We start from the raw sequence: 18,256 nt of genomic DNA on the forward strand, positions 1-18,256 counted from the left end.
ATGTATTTTAGATTTATATCTAGGTATTTTGTTTTTAAGTGTTGTAAATGGCTTACTTTTTTTTTGTCTCCAAGAGTTTATTGCTAGCATATAGACATATGATTGATTTATTGTGTTTTGACCTTGTATCCTGTTACCTTACTAAACTCATTTGTTATTTCTAGAATTTCCTGTTATAGATTCTTTGAGATTTTTTAGATATACAATCATGTTATCTGGGAATAGGGACAGTTGTATTTCTTCCCTTCCAATCTGTATGCCTTGTATTTATTTTTCTTGCCTTACTGCACTGTCTAGGACTTCCAGTACAATGTTGAATAAGAGTAGGGAGAATGTCTCCTATCTTAGGGGGTAAAATATTCAGTCTTTCATGATTATCATGTTAACTTTAGGGTTTATTGGTAGATGCTCTTTATCAGGTTGAGAAAGTTCTTTTCTAAATTAGTTAGCTGAGAGTTTAAAATTTTTACTCAAAAATGAATGTTAAATTTTATCAAGTTCTTTTTCTGCATCAGTTGATATGACAATGTGTTTTTTCTTTTTTAGTCTGTTAATATGGTAGATTACATTGACTTTAAAATATAGTACCAGCCTACATTCCAGGAAAAATTCTTGTTTGTGATGTATCATTCTTTTTATTCATTGCTAGATTAGATTCACCAATTTTTGTTTTGGATTTTTGCATGTATGTTCTTGAGGGAAATTGGTCTATAATTGTTTTCCCCTGAACTATCTTTGTCTGGTTTTAGTATCAGGGTAATATTGGCTTCATAAAAGGAGTTGAGAAGTGTTCCCTCCTCTTCTATTTTCTAAAAGAGATTGTGTAGCATTGGTGACATGTCTTCCTTAAATATTTGGTAGAATTTGCCAGTAAAATAGTCTGGGCCTGAAGATTTCTTTTTTGGAAGCTTTTAGATTGTGAGTTCAATTTCTTTGATAGTTATAGGACTTTCAGGCTTTCTACTTTATCTTGGGGTGAGTTTTGGTAGTTTGTGGTTTTTGAGGAAATCATGAATTTCATCAAAGTTGAATTATGTGCACAGATTTGTTTGTAGTGTTCCTTTATCTTTTTAATGCCTATGAAGTCCTTAGTGATATCCTTTAAAAAATTCCTGATTATTGTTAATTTATATGCTCTTTCCTTTTTAAAAAAATGTTAGTCTTGATAGAAATTTATCAATTTTATTGATCTTTACAAAGAACCAGTTTTTGGCTTTATTGATTTTTCTCTATTATTTTTGTGTATTCAGGTTCATTGATTTTTTTACTCTAATTTTTATTTCCTTCCTTCTGCTTGCTTTGGGTTTATTTTGCTCTTATGTTTCTAACTATTGAACATTTTTTAGTATTTAAACTTATCTTTGTGTTTGACTGTAACTCTTTGTGTAGTTGTTTTAGTGGTTGCTCTAGGGATTGCAATAAACATACTTAACTTTTCACTGTCTACTTAGAACCAATATTTTTACAACTTCAATTTGAATGTGGAAACTTTAGCATCATATAGGTCCCTCTACTCTACCTCCTTTCTGTTCTAGTTGTGTTTTATACAAATACATACAGCGACCTCGCCATCAGACAATATTATAATTCTTACTTATAATAGTCTATTATATTTTTCCAGATATTTACTATTTCCATTGTTCTTCCCTTATTCCTGATGTTCAAAATTTTCTTCTAGTATCATTTCCCTTCTGTCTGAAGAACTTCCTTAGGCAACTATTTTAGGGTAGGTCTACTGGCAATAAGTTCTCTTAGTTTTTCTTCCTCTGAGAATGTCTTTATGTCTCCATAATTCTTGAAGGATATTTTTGCTGGAAATAAAATTCTGTGTTGGTAGTTCTTTTCTTTCAGCATGTTAAAAATGTTTTCCCACTTCCTTTAGACTCCATGGTTTTGATGAGAAATCTGTGCTAATTTGAATCATTTTTCCCCCTATAAGTAATGTACTGTTTTTCTTTGGCTGCTTTCAAGACTTTCCTTTTGTCTATAGTTTTCAAAATTTGATTATAACATGTAAGAGTAGCGTTCTTTGGATTTATCCTGTTTGAGGTTCACTGTGCTGTTGAATCTGTAAGTTTGTATCTTTCACCAAATTTGGGAAGTTTTCAGCCATTATTTGTTCAATTATTTTTTCTTACTGTACTGTTTCTCTTCTGAAACACTGATGACATCAATGTTAGATTCTTTTGGTATTTTATCACAGGTCCCTAAGGCTCTTTTCATTATAAAAATATTTTTTCTCTCTGCTGTTCAAATTGGATAATTTCTGTGAATCTGTCTTCAAGTTCACTGTTGACTCATTCCTCTGTTATCTCCATTCTGCTGTTGAGCCTATTCAGTGAGGTGTTTTTTTTTTTTGGTTATTGTATTTTTCAGTTATAAAGTTTCCATTTTGTTCTTTATTTTATATCTTATATTTCTTGCTGAGACTATCTTTCCATTCACAGCAAGAGTTTTTGCCCTTACGTTATAGAGACTTTTTATGACAGCTGCCTAAAAATCTTTGTCAGATAATTCCAACATATGTGTTATCTCAGTGTTGATATCTGTCAATTGTCTTTTCCTATGCAAGTTGAGATTTTCCTGGTTCTTCAGATGCCAAGTTATTTTGGACTGGATCCTGGACATTTTGATACTATGCTATGAAACTTTTGGTTTTATTTAAATGCCATGGTCTTATTTAAGTTCTATGGAGAAGGTCGGTATTTTTATTTTATTAGATAATTGACCCAGCTAGGTTCAGACTGCAAGTTGCAACCTGCCTTCTATGGATTGTGGTTTCAATGTCAGGTCCATTTTTGAAGCCTCTGCAGTGCTATTTGTATCAGTCCCATGTGTGCACCACCCACTGGCCGGTCTGGGACCTGGGCATTGTTTTGTCTCATAATTCAGTTCCCAAAGCCTGTAGTGTGTTGTTTAGAGTCGGATCCATGGATGCACAGCTCAGGGGTGAGCCCAGGAGATTATAAACAACTTATGACATCAGTTTCCCAAGCTCCACTTTGTCCACCATCTCCCTAGTATTTTCCAGTTTCCTGGTGCTCCCTAAGGCTTTCTGGCCAGAAAGTTGGGGCTCTCTTTACCCTGCTCTGTTGCACACTTCCTGCAACTGCATGAGAGGACACAGAAAGAAAAGAGCAGCAGGTGTTTGCTTCACCTTCCTAGGACCACAGTTACTCTAATCAGAGAGTAAGGCTCCCCTCTCTCATATTTTTTTGAGTGCGCTGCCAAGGACTGGAGTGTGAGAGAATGGAGAAGAGAAAAGGGAAATAAAAAAGAAAAATGGGGGATTTCCCCCACTCTGAGTGTTAGGAGGTCCTTTCTCTCTCCTTGAGCCACAACTAGAGGGCTTCTCTCAGCTCTCTCTGTCTGCACCACCGTGCCCACTGGGGTTTCACCTGCCTCGTATCCAGACTGAGAGACACTGGAAGATTAAAAAAATAGTAAACTCACTGTCAGTTTGGTGGTACTTCAGATTCTGGTCTTCTTCCTCCAGTTGCATGTTATTGTTTACTTTTCAGAGTCCTCAAATAGCTGCTCCATGCCTTCAGTCCATATTAGGTAGCTGCATTCAGTGGGAGAGACAAGGCGAAGTGTGCTTACTCCATCTTACCTGGAACCAGAACTGGAACCTCACTCTTAGGAGACCTTTTGTGTGTTGGGTAGTTATAATCTGGGGTGGGACTTTATCCACAGAAACACAGGCATGACTAGTTACCTGGGTAAGGGCATTTCATAGAGAGAGGGGAGGGAGGCTTTGTACCTCTTCCTCACTGACCCCCTGCTTTCATACTTGCTGCCCTGCAATTCTTACAGCACGCCCAGAGCAAATGAGATGGGAATCAGATCTCATCAGGCCCTGCCTAAGACCTCCCGGGGGCTTCCCACTACAGAGAGGAGAAATGGGAACTAACCACAGCTGACGAGACTCTACTCCATCTGTCTGGACCACCACTCATGACCTCATGACCTGCCCACCGTCCAATCACATTGGCCTTCTTTCCCTTCCTCAAACATGTCAGGTTCATTCTGGCCTCAGCGCATTTGCATTTGCTGTTCCCTCTGCCTGGAACCTGCTTCCCTAGATCTCTGAAGAGCTGGCTCCTTGTCATTTGGGCCTCAGCTCCAGTGTCACCTCTTCTGGGAACCTCTCCCTGCCCCCATTCCCACGACATTGCCCTGCACTGTTATCTTCATGGTTCTGTCACTCTCTTATATTTCCCTATTTCCTGCTTGCTTGTTTGCTGCCCATTTTCGCCACTAGGAGGTGGTGCCCATGGTCTGCATCCAGCCCCAGGTCACAGATGTTGGCCATGTGTGTGCATGTGTGTGGACACATCTATATGGTGTTGCTGTCAAGGTTGGTTTGGGGAGCTAGATGCCATGGACCCCAGGCCCTCAGGGATCCTTCCTGGTCCAGAGGACCCCAGTAGGAGGCAGCTCTCCTCTGCTGAGAATCTTGGTGACCTCAGCTTGGGGTACCCTGGCCTGACCACCCCATCTATTTTCATAAATGTGGTTGGGTAAGAGGCAGACATCCTGGCAACCCAGCCTCTGCTGAGGGCTCTGCCCCAAGCGATGCCTGCATGGGCTTTCAATTCACTCTACGCTTTCCTTCCTAAAACTGGCCAGAGGCTGGCTGAAGGGCCATGCTGGGTGAGCCTGACTTTCCAGGCTCTTTGCAGGGAGTCCCTGAACCCAGAGCCGGGGTTGCTTCAGAGGGTGCCAACAGGCTGGGTGTGTGGGCCCAGCTTGTCTGGAGCTGTAGGAGGCTTTTTCTTTCTCCTCTCCCCAGTATCCCCCACTGTTGTCTAGGACTCTGGCTGTTCCCTCCCTCTTAAAGCCTCCACTGGGTAAGAGGGCACTTCCGGGGGGTTCTGTCTTAATTTATATTCCTTTCCCAGGAAGTGGGTTGGATTCAAGTTCTGCATCAAATCCAGAATTCAGCATACCCAAACCCAAAGCATTCATGAAGGAGACACTTTAAATCCACTTCAGTCCCTCAGTTACTCAGGTGCTACCGTGAGGAGGGAGGTCTCTGTACAGCTTTGCATCTGGGTGGCATCCATGAGCCACAGGGCAAGCCTCTGGGGACCCCCGTCACAGTGTTTGGTGGGGGAAGAGTCAGCTTTGGGGTCAGCAGACCTGGGTCAGCCAGTCATTAGCTGTCTGACCCTGAAAGAATCATGTAACCTTACTTCAGCTTCCCAGTCTGTAAAATGGAAATAATAATGCTGAGCTCACTAACTTTGCCTTCATCATCTTGTTTTTATTCCTTAACAACTCTGTAAAGTAGGTAATATTATGCCATTTTACATGTAAAAACACTGAGGCTAAAAAAGGTCAAATAGCTCAGAAGTGACAGGGCAGGGATTTGATCTAGAAACCTCATACAGGTCTCAGCTGGGCCCAGTTTGCTCTTTCTTCCAGCCTGGGGGTTTCAGGGATGGCACAGCCAGGTTGAGCCTCTGAGCAATGCCCTCTGCTTTCTAGGGCTTTTCCTTGTGGGGGCAGGGATAGGCTAGGCCCCTAGAGCCTATCCCAGGTCACAGTGGGGTGTTCTTGCAGTGGGACCAATGTGTCCTTTTTGGCCAGGGTGAGGAGTTAAGTGTTTTCCAGAAGGCTTGTGCTCTGTGGGGCCTTCTGGCTTTTAGCATCTCTATTCTGGCTCTGTACAGAGGAAGGGTTTTTTCCAGAGCCCAAGCAATAACACTTTCTCTGTCTGCTGGATTGCCCTAACCAGATTGCTTCTGAATTAAGTTTTATGTATGAGGCCTTTTCAATAATATCATTGTGTTTATTTGGATCTTGGCTTTGAACTGCGTTTCTGAGTGTGCACATCATTCCCCCAGAACCAGAGTCTTTTTGATAAAGGGATTTACCCTAAGTTCAAGAAACGTTTGCTTAAGCCTGCTGTGCTAAAAAAAAAAATGCCTTTGCTTGGTGCTAGGGACACAGAAGGGAAAGGGTCTGCCCTGTCCTTAGGCAGGTCACAGTCAAGGGAGGAGGACAAGAAAACCAGCCAAAAATGGTGTTGCAAAAGCAACATCATTGGGGCCTGTAAGAGGATGTTATTATTTCTTTTTTCTTTCCTTTTTTTTTTTTTTTTGGTTTTCCGTTATGTTCACCATTAAAAGTTATTTTTTGAGCATATAAATATATGCTTATTGTAAGCCAAAAACATCAAACAGTGTAGGGAAGTATAAGGAAGAAGATTAAAAACACGAAATCCTACCGTTTTGACACAGCCACTATGGGAAGCAGAATAATAGCCTCCAAAGAGCCCATGTCCAAGTCTCTGGGACCTGTTCTGTTATGTGGCAAGGGGGAATCAATGGTGCAGGTAGAAGTGAGGTTTTAATCAGCTGAGTTCACAGTAAGGAGGCTCTCCTGGATTGTCCAGTACCCCAATGTAATCACAAGTCTTCTTAAACATGGAAGAGGGAGGCAGAAGAGGAGATCAGAGTGAGAGAGAGATTTGAAGATGCTGGCTTTAAGGATGGAGGAAGGGACCACAAGCCAAGGAATGTGGTAGCCTCTAGAAGCTGGAAAAGGCAAGGAAACAGATTCTCTCCTAGAGCTTCGGGAGGGAACTTAGCCCTGCCAACACCTTGATTTTAGCCCAGTGAGACCCATGTTGGACTTCTGACCTCTAGAACTGTAGAATAATAAGGTGTGTTTGCAGTAATTTGTTACACCAGCCACAGAAATGAATGTAGCCACCACTGATATTTTGGAGACCATTTTCCTTTCTTTTTACATATATGTATTTTTTCATAAATGGGATTCATATCACACATGTTATTTTAATTGTTTACTTTAGGTTCATTTTTCTTCTTTCTGCCTTCTCGAGTGTCCACTTCATTTATTATCATTCTGTTCCTATAATTATGGAGCATTTGAGGCTGTGAATTTGCTTCTGGTGGCAGCTTTGTTCTTACCCACTAACTTTGTTATGCTGAATTCTCATTGTCATTTAAAAAAGTATTTGTGCTTTTGATTTGAATAACCTGAGTTATTTAGGGGAAAGTTTAAAAAACTTCCAAGTGGTTGGGTGTTAGGTTGTTCCTTTGATGTTACTTCCTAGTACAAGCCAAGTGTTTTTAGATCTCAGTGCCTGTGGGTTTAAATCAGGTTTCTTCACCCATTCAGTGACACCCACCTCTAGCCATCCCAGACTCAATTTCCTGCAAGGGTCTGCTTCTACTTCCACCCCAACATGATCAAACACTTCTGGGCATCTCTGGATTCTATCTCAGTTCCAGAGAGCCTGTCTGCACCCTCCTGCCAGGTGTCCGGACGTCCATAGTTCCCAGCCAGCACCCCAGGCTCCATGGAGCTTTGGGCAACTTCCTCAGCTGCCAAACTCCAGAGGAAGGAGAAGAGCCAGTCTCCATGGAGACTTGGCAGAGATGCCCTGGTCCAGGCCAACACATTCTGAGTTATGAGCATGGCAGACAACCTGGGTGCTATGAGCCTTTGGGAATTTCTGAAATTGCCCTTGTCTCTGGTGTTTGCTCAGTTTTGTAAATGTTAGGGGGCTTTCAAGGAAATGCACATTCTATGTTACAAGACGAATGCAGTAAGAGGGAACCTGTAGCCTCTGGTGCCATGGAAACCAAAGGGGGCCAGAGAGAAGCTCAAAGAGAGTAGTGAGAAGTCCCTGAAGGTTGGGCAGAGGACATGGGTGTTGGGCGTGCAGGGTAGGAGATGTAGATTTAGGGCCAACACAGGCCAGCATGCTGGGAAGGGTGGGTGAGGGGGAACAGAGGTTTTGGTGGTAACTGGAGGGAGAGGCAGGGTTTTCTTGCTTAGAATTGGAGAGACAGACCCCGGTGTGCTGCTGGCCTGAGAGAAAGGAGTCCTGGAGTGGAGGTGCCTGAAGATGCAGCTGGGCGAGGGACAAGGAATGCCATGCAGTTCTTGGACAAGTCAGGGTGGTGGAGCATTGTGGGTTGTCTTGGCTCAGAGGAATTCCTCCTCCTATGGGACTGCATAAAAGGGGGTGAGGGGGCCATGCCACTAGCGGTTTCATCAGTTGGTGGGTGGAGAGTTGGGCATTATGCCCCATGATGCCAGAGCCGGGGCTCTTGAGAGGGCCCTAGGACACAGTCCAGGCTCTGAATGTTGGGGCAGTGGGTGTGAGGAGGGCAGGTCAAGAGACAGGCCTGGCAGGCTCTGCTTGGGGGTGGGGAACCTCTGGCCAGGGAGCGTAGGCAGGAGATGGGCCAGGTGGGGACAGCCCCTTGCCTCTTGAGAAGCAGCATCTGGTGGGGGTCTAGGTTGTGGCTTTGTGAGGCAGGGGGTTGGGAGGCTGAGGATGAGGGGCTTGGGGGGCCAGGGTGACAGATCAGGGCTTTTAGCCTGGGCTGGCTGGAGCAGCTGGATCAATTTTTATAAATGCTTCCATGTGCTTTCAGTCATAAGTTGTCATGTCCCCTCATAAATCAGCCCTACTTGTTTCGTTATTAAAATAACCTGTGCCTCTCTGCTCCTGTCAGAAGATCTGTCATCAGCTGAGACATGCCATGAAAGTCCCACCAACACCATCTTTTTGTCATTCTCTCCTCATATTTCCAACAGTGGCAGATGCTGCATTACTTGCTTTGCAAACTTTGTGGCTATTTTCACCACGAATTGTTAGTAAAACAGGGGTCTCAGAGATATTTCATACTTCTTGATCTGAATTCTCTGTTTATGATATTAAAGATCCCTTGCTTTCTCTGAGTACATTTTCTTTGTCTATCTTTTGGCATTTTTACTTATTTTTTTAAACAGCACTGTCATTTATTTTTTAAAACTTAAACTGAACCTAATCACAAGGAAAAAAAATTTTTGTAACTATTGGGCTGGCCAAAAGTTTCATTCGGGTTTTGCTGTGAGATGTTACGGCAAAACCCGAACGAACTTTTTGGCCAACCCAATATATGCGGTGATGGATGTTAACCAGACTTATTGTGGCGATCATTTCGAAATATATGTATGTCAAGTCATTATGCTGTACACCTTGAACTTGTACAGTACTGCATGCCAGTTATATCTCAATAAAACAGAAAAAAACCCAAACTGATCGATCTTTAACCGGAAGGTAAACCCATTGCTAGTTATTAGTGATCCATGTGGTCTTGATGTTTTCATTGTTTCTTGGCCTGTATCTATAAGTGTGACTTGTCCCCCAACCCCCAGGAGCACACAGGGGAGCTGGTCTCACCAGACGTTGCACCCTGACCCTCACTTTGTAGCCACCCCCCCACCCCCTTACCTCCGTCCTGCCCTCTCAGGACCCTGTCCGCCCAGCCTAGCCCAGCTCCACCACCCTGCCTTCTTGTCCTTCCTCATCCAACCTGGACGCCCGCCACTGCTCCTCTTTATGCTTACGCCTCCCCGGTCCTTGTCTTCTTTTTTTTTTTTTTAAAGAGCTGCCAGGGCAGAGGTTCTAGTCTTTTATTAATTAATTAATTAATTAATTTTGACTGTGTTGGGTCTTCGTTTCTGTGCGAGGGCTTTCTCTAGCTGCAGCAAGCAGGGGCCTCTCTTCATCGCGGTGCGCGGGCCTCTCACTGTCGCGGCCTCTCTTGTTGCAGAGCACAGGCTCCAGACGCGCAGGCTCAGTAATTGTGGCTCACGGGCCTAGTTGCTCCGCGGCATGTGGGATCTTCCCAGACCAGGGCTCGAACCTGTGTCCCCTGCATTGGCAGGCAGATTCTCAACCACTGCGCCACCAGGGAAGCCCCCCTTGTCTTCTTTAATGAATCGCTGGGCCAAACCCTATCCCACTCCCTTACTTTCCTGCCTGTAAGCAGGAGAAACTCTCCAATCTAGCTGAAGGATCTACCTTTAAATTCCTGACTGCAGGCCTCAGGCTGGCAGTGCCCCCTCCTGGTGGGACGGCCCCTCCTCCTGCTCCAGGGCCCTGTCAGCCCACCTGCTCAGAAGCTGCTCTCTGTCTCTCCCTTAGTTCCCCCTTGAAGGCCATTTCCCACTTCAGGGCACATTAGGCCCTGGTACTGCTGCCAAACCATAGTCCCTGGGGTTACTGGCCAGTTCCCCGCTTTCTCAGAAGCGTTGCCTCCATCCTCCACTTCCTCCACTGCCCCCTTGCATCATCGCAGGTGTCCAGACACGGTCCCCCCTGACCACGGGGTGTGGTCATTCATCTGTCCCATGTCTCAGGCCTCCCACGCTCCCTCCCTGCCATCACAGTATTGACCTCGGCACCCCTGGCTCCTGGCTTTCTTCCCACTCCACTGGCCCTCTTCTACCCACCTGGCCATGGCGGGAGTCCTGGGGGCTTGACCCCTTCTCCTTTCCCTGTACCTCCTCCCAGAGCCATCGTGACCATCCTCCAGCATTTGATGGCTTGGCTGGCCTTTCCCTGAGGTCGGTCTTGACTCTATGTGCCTGCTCGCCCACTCATGAGGGCAGTAATTCCAGAATGGAAATCTTGACTCCTCCCACCCAGCTCCTTCATCCTCAACCCCCAAATCAAACCAAAAACAAGGCTCCAGTCCTGCCTCCAATCCTGAGCTTTCACCATCTCGGTAATGGCACCCCCATGCAGGGGCTTCCACTGGGGGGCTTAGCCTTGGTCTTGATCTCCACCATCCCTGCCCTACCACTGGTCCTTAGCAAGTCTCCTCATGCTGCCTCCAAAGGGTGCCTCGAAGCTGGCCCTTCCACAGCCGCGTCAGATCACCCTCCCCTCCTGAACATCCTCTGTTGGACGCCACTGCTCTCAGAGGAAATCCCACAGCTCTGGCCAGGGCCCAGCAGCCCTCCCGCTGTCTCGCCTCCCCCTCCCCTGTCTGCGAATGTCACAACTCAGCTCTGCCCAGCTCCTTTCTGCCCTGGGCCTCAGCCTGCATCTTCCCTTCCTTAGGTCTCAGCAAAGATTTGTTAATTCATGGTTTTTAAATTCTTTTCTTATCTTTTGTTATCTAGACTATGTTTTCTACTTTGTTCCCTTCTGCAGTGACTTCTTATAAGATACACATCCTGTTATTATCCTGCTAGCTATTATCTTTCAGTTTTTAAAACCTTCTTAAACTTAAGTTGCCTTAAGAATTAAACAAAGCCGTGGACTGTTTCTGTTCAAAAGGACTGGAGCATCTCACTTCCAACCATATACAAACCCAACTGATTTCACTGTGGATAGAATATGAATTTCTTATACTTGTTATCACTACTTTTTAAAAAATTAATATGCATCTTCTATTTCAATAGTTGTCTTTGATTTCTGTGTTAAGTTTCACAACTGTTCTAGGATGATGTAGACCTGCGTAGTCCTGGGCAGTTGTTTGCGTTGCTGCTTCTGGCTTAAGCCTTCCCTGTCTACCAGTTCATTCTCCTTCCTCCCCGGCTGGCTGGGGGCCCTCCTGGTGGCGAGGCATCCCTCTTGTAGCCAGAACGGTGACCCTCTCCACGGGGCGTGACATCCTCTGCAGGTCTGTGAGCCACGTGTTTGGTCCCCAGACCACTGCCCAGCAGGGTGTTTCCTCCTGGGATGGGGTGTCCTGGGTTGGAGGGTCCTTCCCTCTTCATGGGGCAGCCTCCTCCCTAGGCCCGTGGTCTACACGCCCCCTCGTTCCCAGCACAGATCTATCAAGTTGTTTCAGTTGGAAACAACTGAATGTTTAGGGCCTGTGTGTGGAGGGTGGCCTCAATGGGCCGTCCCTAAATTCCTTTCAGAGCACCCAGTCATCCCACTCTGACTCCTTCCTCCTGTCTGGGACCGCCCACAGCAGCAGTGGTGGCGGGGGCGGGGGGGCGGGTGGGTGAGGTGGGGGGGTTGCGTGCCTTGCTCAGAGTGTTCTGGGCGGGCCTTGGATTCTGTCTGCCTGAGTCTGTCATGGTTGCAGGGAGCAGGCTAACCCTGTGTGCTTCAGGGCGGGAATTGGGCTGGCGTGGTGGAGTCCCATCCTGAACCGGAGAGATGGCACCAGCACCGTGAGACAGTACGGCTCTGTGGGAATGCCCCTCAGCCAGGGTCCCGGAGGACCCGGGAGTCCACTGGCATACCTCATTGAGCCTTGGGCAGGATTAGGGATCCCACTGGGTGGATGGAGCTCAGGGACCACTGACAGTGGGAGCCGGGACTGCTGCTGGACCTGCAGGGCCAAGCAGAGAGAAAAGCCTCTCTCCAGCCCCCGACTTCCTGTTGGCACCTCCCTTTGCCAAGATAGCCAGGGAGAGGCCACCCACCCTGTCAGCCTCCAGCGCAGGACAGGACAGAGGTGAAGCGGGTTGGGTGGCAGAAGGAGAGCAACCAGCCCCGAGTTTCAACCTGGAAGGAGAGAAGCTGGGGCCACATTCTGTCTGTCTTTTCAAAGTTAGCTTTCCTTCCCAATCCAGAGCCTATTTATTCAGCACCTTTTGCTGGATGCTGTCACATTGTGAGGATGACAAACCAACCAGCAGCCTCCAGGAGGGTGCTAGAGGCCTGGTTTTGGAGCAGAAACCAATGCACCATGCAGCCAGCAGGAGCCCTCCCAGCTCCCACCCCTGCCCTGATCACCTGGGAGGCAGTAGTGACGGGCAGACAGAAAGGGTAGCAGCACTGAACGTCTGCACATGGAGTTTCTTTTCTTCCTTCTTTAGACTGCCTCGGTGGGTCTCCACATTTGTGTGAAAAACAGTTATCATATTGGGTGTCTACAAAACCCACATCTACTCAACCTGATGGGGGAATTGAGGGCTATTCAGGGATAATCTTAACATTTCCTGCTGACTCTATATCCCTCCCCACTCGGCCAGCAAGCCTGCCTTAGAAGCTGGGGCGCTGTGCTGAGGCCACCCTGTGGGTTTGGCTGCAGCGATGTTACTGGTGGGGACAGGGCCAGGGCCTGGGGCAGCCCTGCCAGTTCCCAGAGCCTGTGGTACCATGGGTGTACCAGGGTCACCACTCCTGAGCTCCACAAACTGCCCGCCTGAGGCTATGCCGAGCAGACCAGACCGGCTGGGGCAGCTTGGCATCCCTGGGCCAGGCTGGACCCAGCATCCCCAGGCGTGGTCCTGCTAGGACCACGCTCAGAAGGTAGGTGGAGCTCCCAGTCAGGCTCGCCTCATCCCTGTTCATGGGATCGAGTTGCTAAGGAAAAGAGCATTAACTGAAAATAATTGGCTGGATGGATGTGTTTCTGGGCTGTCAGCTCTGGCTACAGGCTACACACCTTCATCAGCACCACACACCCGTGTCCCAGGGATTAGGCTGAGTGCTCAGGATGCACCAACACCTAAAGAAACAAACAACTAAACAAAACAAGACAACTCTGGAAAGCAACTTCCAGTTCCCATCCTGGCCTGGGTCCTATCAGGCCATTGGCACATTCTGGTCCACAGCCATGGAAAACTAATGTCCCTCCATGTCATGGCCTTTTAGCCGTTGCCACACACTGGTCCACGGTGAAGGGAAGGCGATGTCCCACATATGTCTGAGCCCAGGGCCCTGAGTCACCATATTATGAGGGAAAACACTGTTCACATTGAGATGTCAGTTTTCGCTTCAAGTCTAATTTCTGACCTGTAAACAAAGCCTGCAAGAATAAGAGTCTCCTCATGTGTGAATTGGCTAATTAATCTGACTTACTTAGAGGGACGCATAGTGCCCCGGACTCTTTTGTGAAGATTAGCACTTTTGGAAGACGTGCGAGTCTGTAGGGACAAAGCAACACCATGAATGTCGTGCCCCCTCTTTTGGGAGAGCAGAGGGATGAGGGGCCAGACTATTTTCCCGCATCTACCTCTCTGTAAACAAGGAGGGAGGCTGTGAGTTAGCACTTACTCCGTGTGTGTGAAAGAGGAGCCACGGGCCCTCACTGGTGCGGTCACAGTGCCAGGGGCTGCAGGGGGCGTGGCTGGGGACCTTTGGTGCTCAGAGCTCCTGACAGCCTCTAGGAAGACGGGAACAGAGGTTGGCAGTGTCAGGCAGATCCCACCTTACTTAAGCAGGAGGGAATTAAAGGCAAGGCTTGGGGACTGGTTATGGAGACTTGGAAATGGGGTGCCTTGGAGATCCCCAGCCGGAGCTTCAGGAGCTGCGTGGGCAGTGGTCAGGGCTCCAGGGTGGGGCTCGGGGCTCGGGTTGGCCACACTGTGCTCCTTCTGTCTCAGAGGTACATTCCAGGAAGAGAGCGTCACAGTGGGTGAGCTGGCTCCCACCTCTTGCCACCCAGGCTCCTTATTAACAATACTTCTAGATGTTTCCAGAGGTATGGCTGTCTCTAGGGTGTCCAGGGGTCCTGAGCAGATATTTTTTTCAGGGCCCTTGTCTATATAAACAATTTGATTAAAGTGTATTCCAAGATCCACGAGCCCATGTGGGGGTATCGTGATATATTGATGCAGGTGTAGAGGAATGGGGAAGAAGGGGTGCCAGCCTGTTTGTTTACTGTCCAGTCCATGCAGCAAAGATCCTTCTTAGTGTGTACTCACTGCCTCTTCCTGTTTGGGTCCAGGAAGCATCTCTTTGTTTTCTTTATTGTTGAGTGTTCTGTTCCTATCTAATTTCATATATCTCCCACAGTGAGGGGAAAAATAGCAATGTGGTTCTTACTCACGGTGCATGGCTCTATGGAACCTGTTTATGTAGAGATGCTAGAGATCTCTTGATTCCACATTCCCGAAAATTCTCTGTATTTAGTGCTGGTTACGTACGGTGTTTGTGCTGACTCAGTTTCATCCATCCGTCTGGGAATGCTGGCTTCTATGGCGCTCTCGTGCTTTGTTGATGATGACCACCAGTTCAGTTCTGACCCAGGGTATGCAGGAAAATGTGAACCATTGTGCTTTTCTGGTCATACTAAATTTACCGTTTGGAACTTTATAGTGTAAGCAAGGAACCACACATCCAGCTACATCTTCCTTACAGTCCTTGGGCTGTTATCCTGCACCCTAGACTAGGATCTCCTCCCTGCCTTCTGCACGCTGCCACCAGCAGATAGAAGAGCTGCCCCATCTGTGCAAGGCTTGCCATCCCTCGGCAGACCAACCTGTGAGAGTGTGTGGCATTCAGCGTGGCTCAGATGCAAGAGAGGACTCAGGGCAAGAGCTTCCAAAGCCCTCAAAGCCGATGAGTGTGGCCAGCCCCCGAGGCCTGCCCGCACGTGGCCTGGAGTCTGTGAGCCACCATCCTGGGCACACAGGGCAAAGGATGCCTGCCGCTGGGTGCTGAGGACTGGAGGTGCCACTGAAGCTGAAGCACGGGTGGATGAGAGCCAATGCCCGAGCCTACACATGCATCTCAAATGGAAGGCCAGGCCATTGGCACCAGAGCCTAGAGCTCTGGACTCACTCTGTGTCTGATGTGAAGGAGAGTCACCAAAAGTAGACTGTCAGCACCGCTCTGGTGGCTCAGACCCATGCACGTCCATGAAGGAAATACCCCTTCAGCTAGTGGGAGCGACTTGCTTGCCCGGGACGCTGGGACAACCTCTCAGACACGAGTCCTGGAGTTCCCGGGGCACCTGGTGGGCTGCCCGTGCACGACAGAGGGTTGGAGAGTGTCCAGAGGGCAGCAACAGGGCGCATGTGGGTACTGGTCAGGTGTGGGCCTCTGCCTGAGAGCACTGCTTTGGCCACAGAGTTTTCCTTGGTGTTTGTGGAACATGCCAGGCTTACTTCCTCCTCAGGGCCTTTGCACTCGCTGCCCTGTCCCCTGGAACTCAGCACTCTGGCGGGGCCCACTACTAGACTCTGGATGCCGCAGAGAAGCCCGGTATGTCTGTTCCAGGGGTGAGGCTGCCAACACACGCCCAGCAAGTGTCTAGTGATCAGTGAAGAATGAACTAGCCAGAGGGTGCCAAGAACGGCCTGGGGTGCATGCCATTTTATGTGTTTAAGCTTTTTATTTTAAAATAGCTTTAGACATAGAGCAAAGTTACAGAAACAGCATAGAGATTTCCTGTGTGCCCTTCCCCCAAGCTTCGCTATGTTAATGTGTCTGTGACCTGGAACGATGATTGAAACCAGGAGGTTCACCTGGAACAATGTTGTGTCATCACTTAGAATCCAGACTGCATCTGAATTTCACATATTTTCTGACTCCTGTCCCTTTTGTGGTTCGGGATCCCATGCAGGATCCCATGTGACATTTAGTTGTTGTGTCTCTGAGGTGTTCTCCTGCCTGAGATAGTTCCGCAGTCTCTCATTCCTGGCCCCAGCTCTTTTGAAGAAGACTGGTCAGTTATTTTGTAGAGTGGGCCTGCACCTGGGCTTGTCTGGTGTTTCCTCAGGTTAGACTGAGTTATGCGTTTAGGGCAGCAATATCACAGAAGAGATGTTGGCTCCGCATTGTGCCACACGATGTCGAATTGTCTTGCTGCTGGAGACAATAATCCTCGTCACTTTGAGAACTCCCCCTGCCGCCCTCATCTGTGGGGTTCTCCTCTGTAAACTTACTGGTTTTTCCTTTCGAATTCATAAATATCCTGTGAGGAGGTACTTGGAGATTATGCAAGCATTCTGTTTCTCGTCATATTTTCACCCACTGATTTTAGCACCCGTGGGTGATTCTTATCTGCGACGATCCTTACTGTGGTGTTTACCTTGGTGATTTTCTGTCTCCATCATTTCTTCTACATTTGTTAATTGCATTCCACTGTGAGGAAGAACTGCTCTTCCTCCCCATTTATTTATTTTTCAGTTATTTATTTATACCAGTATGGACTTGTGGATATGTATTTTATTCTATGGGTTATAACCTGTTACTATCATTATTTGTTATTTTGTTAAAGTTATGCCAGATTTGGCAAATGAGAGCACTTTCAGGTTGGATCCTCTATCCTCTTGACATGCTTGGGTATGATTTAAAAAGTTGTTTTTTCATTATGGTAAAATACACTTAACCTAAGCTTTACCATCTTAAACCGTTTTTAAGAGCACAGCTCAGTGGTGTTAAATACGTTCATATTTTTGTGCACCTATTACCACCATCCATCCCTGCAACTCTTTTCATCTTGTGAAACCAAAACTCTATACCCATTAAACAATAACTCCCCACTTCCCCATTCCTCCCAGCCCCTAGCAACCACTGTTCTGCTTTCTGTCTCTAGGATGTAAGTGAATTCATACAGTATCTGTATTTTTGTGATTGTCTGGTCTCACTTCGCCTAATGTCCTCAAGGTCCATCCAGGTTGTAGCATGTGTCAGAATCTCCTTTCTCTTTAAAGCTGAATAATATTCCATTGTATGTATGTGCCACATTTTGCTATCCATTCATCCGTTGAGGGACACTGGGACTGCTTCCCCATTTTAGCTATTGTGAATAATGTTGCTGTGAACATGGGTGTACAAATATCTCTTTGAGACCCTGCTTTCAATTCTTTTGGGTACATACTCAGAAGTGGAGTTTCTGGGTCATACGGTAGTTCTACTTTTAATTCTGAGGAACCGCCATACTGTTTCCCACAGTGGCTGCATCATTTCACGTGGGGTGGTGAGGCAAGCTGTCTTTGAAGGGGGAGCATTGTTGTGAGTGGAGCCGTGAAGGAGGGGAGGCACTCCCAGGGCGGTGAGAGATGGCTAGAGCAGCAGTCTCCTCGTAGGGTTGGCCTGGGGTACGTGCGGTCTGCACCTGCTTGGAGCTGCCGTCAGCTCTCCTGCCGGCTTCCAGTGGAGACCCCAAGAGCCAGGCTGGGCGCTGCCGGTGGGCAGGCTGTGTTGCCGTGTGTGTGTGCCATGCCTTGCCATGCCCGGGTTTCCATGGGTGAATTTGGAGTAGGGAGGGGACCAGACATCTGTCTGATGTCACCTTTTATACTCTGGGACTCTACCGCTGTCTCCCAGTGCAACACCTGGTGGTCCCCTGTTGGGAGCAGGAGCCTACGGGGCACTTGATTCCATGTGGGAACTTCCCCTGAGTTCCCCGCGGCGTCCAGTCACAGTGGGCCCACTGAGCCTGCCTTTATTTTGGATGTAGTGCCTTTGGTCATTGCTGGCCCTGCTGCTCAGACCCCATGTCTAGGCAGTGACGACTCACAGAAGGGCCCAGGGGCATATGGGCTGCCATCCTGGCTCTGGAATTAATAAACATCTCAAGGTCACTGGTGCTGGGGCCCGGCCCCTAACCCAAGACCTCAATGCTTGACAAGGGAGGATGCAGCACAGGCAACATCTGAGGGCCTGTGGAGTAGCCTGGCCACAGCCCAGAGAACCTGGCCCTTATAGCCCTGTCTTTCCCCATAAATAAACCAGACAAGATCCTTCATCAGATGGCGTGGCCTGATTTTTGTTTTGGGAAATCTGGACAAGAAGGGACCG

General features: G+C 47.7%; 1 protein-coding gene across 2 annotated transcripts in view; it reads left to right on the forward strand.

The window, feature by feature from the left end:
• Positions 1-18,256, forward strand: part of ADAMTS2 (ADAM metallopeptidase with thrombospondin type 1 motif 2) — a 239,860-nt gene that overhangs the window by 38,206 nt on the left and 183,398 nt on the right. The gene's annotated exons all lie outside the window — the stretch shown is intronic.

The sequence above is a fragment of the Balaenoptera ricei genome, chromosome 3, assembly GCF_028023285.1.
Source record: "Balaenoptera ricei isolate mBalRic1 chromosome 3, mBalRic1.hap2, whole genome shotgun sequence".
Lineage (NCBI taxonomy): Eukaryota > Metazoa > Chordata > Mammalia > Artiodactyla > Balaenopteridae > Balaenoptera > Balaenoptera ricei.